Here is a 9,897-nt window from a genome sequence, read left to right as displayed (position 1 = left end):
GAGTTCCTCTCAGCTGGATGAGTTTTATAGCATCTTTAAGTTTATTGTTTTGGTTTTGGGTTGTGCAATTTTATTATCATCCATCGCTGTCAAAAACCCACTGTACACTATACCTGCACAGCACCAAACAGCAGAGAGACAAGGCTAGCTACTAGCTGGTGGAATTAGTGGAAAATTTTGCTGCTCAAGATATAGATATCTGATATTTCTCCATGCTCTCTTCTAATATCTAATCTAATTGTCTAATCTTTCTTCTGCCCCTGCCCATTCTCACAGCTGGCAAATTGACAGGCCTCAGTCTGTCATGTTTATGGCATTTACACTTGAGCAGACTTGCACTATAGTGTTTCTTACCAGCTGCTAAAAATGATCCCTTCTTGACCGATAGCATGAAGCACGCTGTATACAGTTGAGCATGATTATGTTATTCAGCTGATTTTTCATAATTTGCCTTATTACAAATGTAAATGTGATTTTGAATAAGGTTTTCTTCTTTTCTTTCCTTTGGAAAAGAGCATGGAAGTTCAAGCTTCACTACCACTGCATAGTCAGTGGCTAGGAAGTACCAATTTAATTCAGTGGGAAGGTTGGAATTCAATTTAATTCTTTAATTAAGAACTGAAAGTCAGATCTTGTACAGTGGAATATAGTGCATTTTAAATACCATTTTTAACAGTTTTAACAATTTTTTCTGATCCTTTTTACATACAAAGCTGTGACTATATGGACAAATATGTCTTATTTTGAAACAGTTTTTTACACTGGGCCTTTTAAATTGTGATGTTCCTCAGCTGACCTACCACAGCAAGACTTTATTTGGTATCTGTTTTTCTGTCTGCTTGCTAGAAATGTTATCATTATTTTTACATAGCAAGTGGAACTATAACGCCTACTTCGGTTGCTATGTGACACAACAGTAAGACCTCTAATACACAAAGAGCAGAGGAGTGACAGGGAGGAATGGATCAGAAAGGAGAAAGAAAGAAGGTTGAAAGATTGAGGTACAAAGATAAAAATGGACTCAATACTGTGAAAGCTACAAACCATAATCTTCTCTGTAGGTGCGCCTATAGTCACAGACAGCCATTTAATCCAGTTTTGATGAAGGTGGAGGAACAGTTTAACAGGTTTATGTTTGTTAAGTTGGGAACAGCACTCTGAAGCAGGCCATTTTATAAATTAGAGGCCATTAGGTGCTTTTCTCTCCTTTATTCTTTCAGCCTGGGAACTTGGCTATGATGAAGGGAAATGGTTACATTGTCCCCTTTCACTGTTGCTTCCAATATATTTTCATGAACTCGTAATATGTGTCTTGTTTCCAGCAAGCTGTTAGGAGACATTTAATAGTCATTAGGCAAAGTGTTCAACACACTAGAGTGCATATTTCAGTGCAGTTGGTACTGTGTTAAAGTGTGTGTGCATGCTCACAGAGTATAGTGCCTGTTAAGATTATTATTACTAATTTCTTTGCAATATGAGAAGTGATGATATCAAGTGTCTTTGCATTTTAGTTTGGCACTTACATACAGTTTGTTCAAGTCAAACATTGCCACTTCACACAACATATTATGTTATCAATGTTTTTCTGGTTGTCACACAAGTTCTCAATCAAAACAAATCCACAGTCAATTACTGTCAGTGGCAGAATACTAATATTTGACACCCCCGAATGAGGAGGTTAAACTTCTAAGACCTCATAGCTTTTATTGTTAATTTGATATTGATAAAAGCTTAAGTAAAGGCTGCAAACTCTGCACTTGAGTTTGCCTTCTCAAAGTCAGGCTGATGAGCCATGAGGACTTGTCATTGTAATGAGCAAGCCTCATTATGAATCAAATCACCCTGTTCTCTTAGGAATTGGGCATGAAGAGCACTCTTTTAGGTAATTAATCCAGTACAGTGGTTTATAAATGCTGTTACTGCTATCAGTACACACACATTAGTGTACAGGGCTCCATTTGCTCATTATCTCGGTTAAGGGTCAAAAATATGTTAAATGAGACCAACACAGCTTCTATAGGTATTACCACTTAAAGACCTATTAGAATTTCATAACAATCATTATTGTTATGTAGATGATAATGAATAAAGATTTGGCAGAAACGGATAGACTGAAGAAAGTTTTCTTGCACAAGAGCACACCCTTGACAAAAACTGTGACATTGGAACATCATTCATTGTTTAAAAAACATATGTACTCCAAGAAGAATGCAAAATATTTAAGTGTCAAGCAGGAGAGCTGTCACTTTCCGAACATCCATTCTAACTTCTCCCATGCGACGCCAATTCAGGGTATCATTCAGGCTGTCTTGTTTTGTTTACTCCTCCATGCTTGCCAGTTCAAATGACAAACAAGTGATATGCTGGAAAAGGAACGCTCGAAAAAATCTCTACTCTGGGAAAGCTGTCATCCAGAGTGTTGATGTGAAAGTAAAGTGGGACAGAGGGGATTGTTACATGTTACAATAAAAGATGCATTTACTCTCAAAATCAATGTTTAATGTGTCAGAACTACGGCCACTCTGACTCAACTTTGGGTTCAATTATTAACAGAACAGAACAGGACTGCTGACAGCTCAGCTTCCTGTCAGATGTAGGGAAGAAAAGACTAAAGAAATGATTTTAAAGTCATAGCTTACGAGTCACTTGATCTGATATAAAATGTGTGTGTGTGTGTGTGTGTGTGTGTGTGTGTGTGTGTGTGTGTGTGTGTGTGTGTGTGTGTGTGGAAATGGCCGCACACCAGAGTGTGTTTAGATGGGGTTGATGACTGTGCTTGATGTAGTGGCATCTCCACACCTGCGCTGCCATCTGTGCCCCTGCACCCCCTGTGACCGCTGTGCCTCCTGGCATACAACAAGTGTCGCACGGAAACCTTGATGAACACATCTCACTCTCCTGTCCTCTGGAAGGAAGAGACAAAGACTTTGGTTTTTCATGTGCTTTAGATATAACAGAAGCAAAAACTATTTAAAGGTCCAGTGTGTAACATTTAGGAGGATCTATTGGCAGAAATGGAATTTAAAATAGTATATAGTTTAATAACCTAAAAACACAACTCATAATGAGACGTTTTTATCTACAGAGGAAGCGGGTCCTCTTCTTTGAAAGCTGCAATGTTGAACCGTCAGGTTGAAACCTTATTCAGTTGATTGCAATCTACATATGGTCCTTTAAATAAATAATTTGACATTTTGGTAATTATGCTCATTAATTTTCTTGGCGAGAGGTAGATGAGAAACTAAATATCTCTTTTATGTCTGTGTGGTAAATATGCAGCTGCAGCCAGCAGCCGGTTAGCTTAGATTAGCAGGAATCAGGGAACAGCTCTGTCCAAAGGTAACAAAATCGACCAACCAGCAAAGCTCCCTAATTGACATGTTATATCTGGATTGGTTACAGTAATCCCTACAAGAACCGAAGTGTCAAAATGACAATTTGTTGATTTGTGAAGAGTTGTTATGTGTCAGGCAACCAGCAGAGACTCCATGAAATTGCAGGTTGTTTTTACCCTTTACCGTTTAAACACCTGTTTCCAGTCATTATGCTAAGCTAGGCTAAATGGCTTATCTTTTCATCTAAGTGTGCAAAAAAGCAGATTTCCCCAACAGCTGGTCTATACCTTTAATTAAGAGCATCTGCAAACTCAACAACACACAGCTACACTTCAATAAGTAAAATATATACTCAATACTGTATGCCCACTCAAATGGATACATCTGAGAAATACATAAACAGAAACCCAGAAAAAGGAAGAACAAAAGAACAAAAGATGATGGAAAAGAAAAGAAAGGCAAATAAAAATAAAAAAGAAGCCAATAGACAAAACAGAAAGGAAGAAAAGCATAAATAAAGGAAGGAAAGAAAAAGGAAAAAGAAACATGTTGTGCTGGTGAAGTTTATTTGAGGATATTTTCTCTGAAAGTGGTAAAAACCTCCTCTGGCCTACAGAAAAGAAGACATAATTAATTAGACAAACACACAGCATCCCCCCGCCCACACATACTTTCACAATGACAATGCAAGCTTCTCAAACAGAGCCACCTTTGCTATCTTACTCTGTCGCTACTAGCTGCACCGTTTCCGCAGCACGCCGTGGTGTCCTCGCCTTGAGCAACATTGAGGGACGTGGCTGGAGCATTTAGTGCACTGCTCGCATCTACAATAGCAAAGAGAGCCACCAGAGAGGGCTGCCACCCCCTGAGGGGCACTATGCACCTCCTAAGTGGATCACTCTGCGTTGTCACAACGTTTTCATAAAGCTCAGTGGGACGGGACTGTGTACTCCTTTCATCACCGGCAAACCTAAATGAGCTTTGTCAGGCTCACTAATGCACACTGGTGGCTCTGCAACTTTTGCTGAGTGTCTACACACGTTTATGTATGTGTGTATTATTCCTTTACTGTGTGTTCACACTCTGTGAAGAGGGGGGGAAAAAGCCTCAAAACATTCACCTTGATGTACAGTACTTACATGTGAGGCCCCCCCCCGTAGTTTGTTTGCAGTGTGGTTCACAGTACGATCAGAGCTGGTCAAGGGCAGAGTTGGACGCTAACTCAGCAGGTCAGCGGCTCTAATTGCTGCCGGTCATTGGTTAAATGTTCCCCCTGTTTCCCCCTCACGCAGAGCAGAGACATTATAATGATGAGGGTAAAAGACGGAGAGGGGGGAAATTATGGAATCAGGGAGGAAAAAAGTGGAAACGGAGCAACAGTGAGCATAAAAGTGAAGTGGTGGGGGAAGAAGATGTTAATCACTGAAGCAGTGAGGGCTTGAAGACAACATATCAGAGTGAAAACAGGAGCGATGAGAAGGATGATGATGGTTTACTGACCAGCAAGCCACAAGTTCACATGGACTGCAAAATCATCTTTCTGCAAGGCATTGCATCCTCTCCCCCTCTGAAAGCGTCAGCTAAATGCAAAATCAAGCCTGTGATGAAGACGAGAAAAGAAGTAAATGAGTAAGGATGGTAACTGATGAAGGCTGATAATGAGGAATATGACAGGTTGACTGAAAATACTGGGAGTAATTATAAGGATAGCTTTGATGCTTTCACTTTCAACCACTCAGTATTTTCTGCTCTTTGAGGTTTCCTGAGGTTAACACAAATCTCACTGATTGAGTGCATTACTCTCTGGCAGGCTTCGCATTAAACCACCCTTTTTTTCCTTCCTATTCTAATCTGTAGCCTCATTACAATATGAATGTGTTAAAAGAAGCCCATGTGGATCCTTTGCTGGCATGTCAGTGTCTTCAATAGAGGCTGGAGCAGCAGAGGTGTGGGAAGAGAGGGAGCAAGGAAAGGGAAAAGTTACAACAACAACAACGCAGGGATGATAATGGATAACGTTGTGGCTTTGATGTCTTGTACCTGTGCCTGAGATGGCCCATATAAAATCCCAATACAACATGTTTATACGTACTGTCTCTCTATTATGAGTAATTATGTATTCAACTATGCAAAACACATGTATATTTTGTCTTTGGACAAACTTTAAGTGTGCTATCTTTTTCAATGCCCACTTCATTTCAGCTTATACATCCTCCTCTCTTTTCTTCTGTTTCGCTCTCTCTCTCAAACATCGTACACACACACACACACACACACACACACACACACACACACACACACACACGTTACCTCTATTCCTCTCTCTCCCTGATATCCATCTCTCTGCAGGCTTTCTGCCGGTAGGTAGTTAGACATTAATCCCCCCCTCCGCCCCGGTGTCTGGGTCTGATCGCTCCCACCACACCGCACCTACGACCCCTTGGCGTATACTTGCATCCTCCTCATGAACTTACATACGCACACCACTCCTCCTTCAAATCACCTTTTTCCACACAGCTTTCTCACTCACCTCTCCTTCCTATCATCCAAATCCTCTCATTTCCATTCATTTCCTCTCTCCGGCCTATTATGGTTTACACACCTTCCCTCTTCTAGTTTCTGTGCCCTGATCTGACCTTAAAATCACAGCTGTAATAACAATTTAAGACCTAAAAAATGTATTAAAATGTCTTGAATGTAGTTATTAGAGGTTTCATTTCTCCAGACAGGAGACAGACAGGATTATTTGTGCTGCATACTCACACTTGGATTAATATACAACAGGGTTAGTCCTGTAGCACAATGTGGATTGTATCTGTTTTATTAGTATTGTAGCACATTGTGTCTTTTATCTGCTTTATTAAATACAATTGGACATAACAATTCATTTCCTGTTGTCATTGTCCTTTCTGTAAACTGTCCATTGCCTAAGACTTTTATTTCTTTATTGTGTCATCATTCTTTATTATATGGTTCTTTATTACGGTTGTGGATCATTAATATGATATCTGGCGCAGTACCACTCTAACTGTCAAAACACTTACTTTAACACTTTAACACAACCAATTTGAAGACCTCCTTCCCTCTTTATATTTACATCTTCATCAATAGAAATCCTGCTCTTAGTGGACAGTCCCTTTGATTTAAGTAGACTAACCTGAGGGCCATCATCATCATCCTCAGTCTCCGAACATACCTGCCATCCCCCACCTCCTCCCCTCATCCTGCAGCTCTCTCTGTAGCTAATGACAGTCAACCTCAGAGGGAAAGCAACAACAGAAGGAGGAATACAGGAACAAAACAGAGACAGCCAATCCCACGTCTGGACCAGTGCAGATCTAAATATAGAACATAAACACCTGTCACTTTCAGTGATTGCATGTGTATGTCGAAACAGAGACACACATGAATGTTTGCATGCAATCTGACAAATGAACCATGCATTTTATTCAATTACCTATACTTATAGGAGAGTCTGTGTGTCCTTGCCTCTGCATGATAATGTGGTTCACGGGTACACATGTGCAGCAGATGAGTGGGCTGTAAGTTTACGGTATGTGTTTGTGTGGAAAGGCAGAGGGAGATAGGAGGAATATTGTATACATTCCCTGCGATGTCATTCAAAATCAAATACTGCTCACCAAGGATGATTTATGCCGCTTCATGTAAGCATACATATGTACTGAAGGAAAAACCATACACAGCCGCAAACACTTACAATGGTAATTTCACACACCATGTTCAAGACTTGTCTTAGGATGTACATAAATTCCCTAAATAACAATTTCCTCCATACTTCGACACAGATAGTGTTTTCATCTATTTCATCACACAAAAGAAATATATAATATGTGGCATTAAACAGCCACAGCTCTTTGGCTTTACATTAACACACTGTGGCCAGGCCTCCTTTTTTGATGCACAGTCGCACGTAAATGCAACAGAAGATGAAAAGCAGTGGGTATAAAACAATAATAGGTAGGTACAGAGTCACACGTACTGTCACAGAGCTTGTGTTAGTCTATAACTAGGCCGAGCCTGCCTCATCTGCGTAGCAAACACACACACACACACCTACACACACATACACAAACACAGCCAGTGGGTAATTTTAGCAAACAAAAGAACCAAGCTGTGCACCGACTACCATCTTAATGCACCCTCACACAAACGAGCGGTTTTGACACAATACCTTTCGATAACAATGTATTTGTGTTTGCGTTAGCACTGCCACTTCAATCAAGGCCTCTTTGTCTGTCTCTTGCCACTTTGTCCGCTCTCAGGGACGCTTCAGCACAGAACAATCTTAAGGACATTCAGTGTGATAACTTGAGACTATTTCAGAGATGGGCTTGGTACCATGCTAGTGACTTTTTTCTGTGGAGCTTAACTTCTTAAATACACAGTGAGTGCGGCTGGTAAAGTTCAGAAAAGGACAGAATTGTCACTTTAACTTTATGCTATTGTGTCTTACCTAAGTGTACTCTTTTTCTTCCAATGAATATATACATGCATGCATAAAAAAATCCATACATTTGCTAGCACATACACACTAACACAAACACACACGCGCACACACATATAGAGGCTTTGCAGATACTTGGCTACGGACAAACTGCTTACACACCTCTCTGGGTGCCAATGCCTTGAGTCAAATTATCCAACACTTTTCACACAGGGAGCACTTACACAACTCTCTCCCCGCGGGGGCTACATTGAAGGTGTCCTTTTGCTAACAACACTATCATGGATACACACCTACAACGCATGTACACACACACATCCCTGAAAACACACTCCCGCACACACTTGCATGCAGACACGCGACTGTGTGCACACCGGTGGAGTAATTACAGACATTTTAATCACTGAACTCCACTCCTGTGGGGCACAGCAGACATAGCAGGGAGTGGGCAGAAGAAGAGGCCCTTGACTGATTTCAACCTTGGCTTAATGATTGTCGTTTGAGCCTGAATGCTTTGCTGCAGCTACTATGGCAGATGCCACTTCTTTTCAGGGAGCCATAGAAGAATCAAGGATACTCTGTGATGTGTAAAATGGGTTTAGATAGATTGAATGCAGCATTTTTCTATTCCGGAGAATAAATAAAGACATTCATGGGTGTAATATTGGCCAGGAAACTGTTATGAAATTTAGTTAAATTAGAGCACAATAATCATTACCAATATTTGAACTGCTGGAAGGTTAGTTTTAAGCCCTGGGCATTATGACAAGATTGAATTTAAAAAGGAACAAATGGTACATTTCATTTGTCTAATCAGTCCCACATTTTATTAAAAGCAATTTTTAGAGACTTGTATTGTTTACCTCCTAATCACACAGGATTTGCCAGTGAAATAACTTAATCCAGCTAAAACCAAACCTCCAGCTTGAACTTTTCTGCTTTTGGATAGCATTGCATATATCAGGAGATGGAGCACGGCAGAGGAAATAAAACCCTTAATCACTTACAAAAACAGTATTAAAAATAAATAACAGAGAGACTCATACTGCACCACTTTCCCTCCACACTGCATATACTCTAACTTTTCCTAACTCAGTTATCTAAGGTGACACACTGTAAGTATGAAAAACAACAGGAATGGCTTCCTGGGATCATATTACCTGAGTTTTGTTCCATATTGGCGGAAGAAGAGGAGGAGGAGTACACAAAGCCAAGGAGTGAGTTTTAGATTGCTGGGCCCAGCTGCCTGAGAGGACGAAGCCTCTCCTTGACCCCCCCCCTCCCCCCCTCCCCCGCCTTGCAGTTCAGTAGATTAGCTGGGGCACAACAGAGGCCAGTGCTATCGCCGGCTTGCAGCCTCCTCAACCCCACTGGCCACACAAGATATCGCTGACACACACACACCCCCCCACACAAATCTGTACGCTACTTACGGCCACGCATGAGCCACCCACCCACCCACCCACCCACACACACACACACACACACACACACACACACACACACACACACACACACACACACACACACACACACACACACACACACACACACACACACACACACAAACAAACAATATCTTTGGCCCTCATTCCTGTCACTGTGCCTGAAGGTTCATTAGTGACACTGAGGCCTCTTCAATAGGAGCAGCCCTTTCAGAGCACCGTAAACACACACACACACACACACACACACACACACACACTAACTCAGACATGGTTTGCTGATTCTATATACAAGTACACACATCTTCATGCCCATACTGTATGTATATGCCTTTGAGTTAACATGTGTAGAGAGATAAAAGAGTGTTTGTCTCTCTGACCCTTACTGACAGTGTCCATGTGACTGCGATCGTGCAGTACAGCTCTGAACTTGCATTAACCAGCAGGACTTCATAGTGTAAGAACTGATGTCAAGATCAACAATTCACTATCTAATTACTTCAAGGTCAATTACAGCAGCACGCCGCTTTGAAGTTTTCGCAATGGAACATCAAAGGTGTTTTTTTTTTTCCACCTCAGGATTTCAAAGCAGCAAGATGCCATAGAGTAATGTAACAAAAAAGGAAGGATGTGAAAATGAGGGTAGACATTC

At 41.1% G+C, this 9,897-nt stretch overlaps 1 long non-coding RNA gene across 2 annotated transcripts; it reads right to left on the bottom strand.

Annotated features, from left to right (window-relative positions):
* Positions 1-1,437: 1,437 nt before the first annotated feature.
* Positions 1,438-9,037, bottom strand: LOC127357420 (uncharacterized). 2 transcript variants are annotated; one of them, XR_007882257.1, is made up of 4 exons: positions 8,961-9,037; positions 6,493-6,673; positions 4,836-4,933; positions 1,438-2,905 (listed from the first exon to the last, which is right to left on the bottom strand). It is a non-coding gene; the product is annotated as an uncharacterized LOC127357420 (long non-coding RNA). The 2 variants fall into 2 exon arrangements; XR_007882258.1 differs by having other exon boundaries at positions 6,532-6,673.
* Positions 9,038-9,897: the final 860 nt, after the last annotated feature.

This window comes from Dicentrarchus labrax, unplaced genomic scaffold (genome assembly GCF_905237075.1).
Source record: "Dicentrarchus labrax unplaced genomic scaffold, dlabrax2021, whole genome shotgun sequence".
Classification (NCBI taxonomy): Eukaryota; Metazoa; Chordata; class Actinopteri; family Moronidae; genus Dicentrarchus; species Dicentrarchus labrax.
This window is presented reverse-complemented; position numbering and strand designations above follow the sequence as displayed.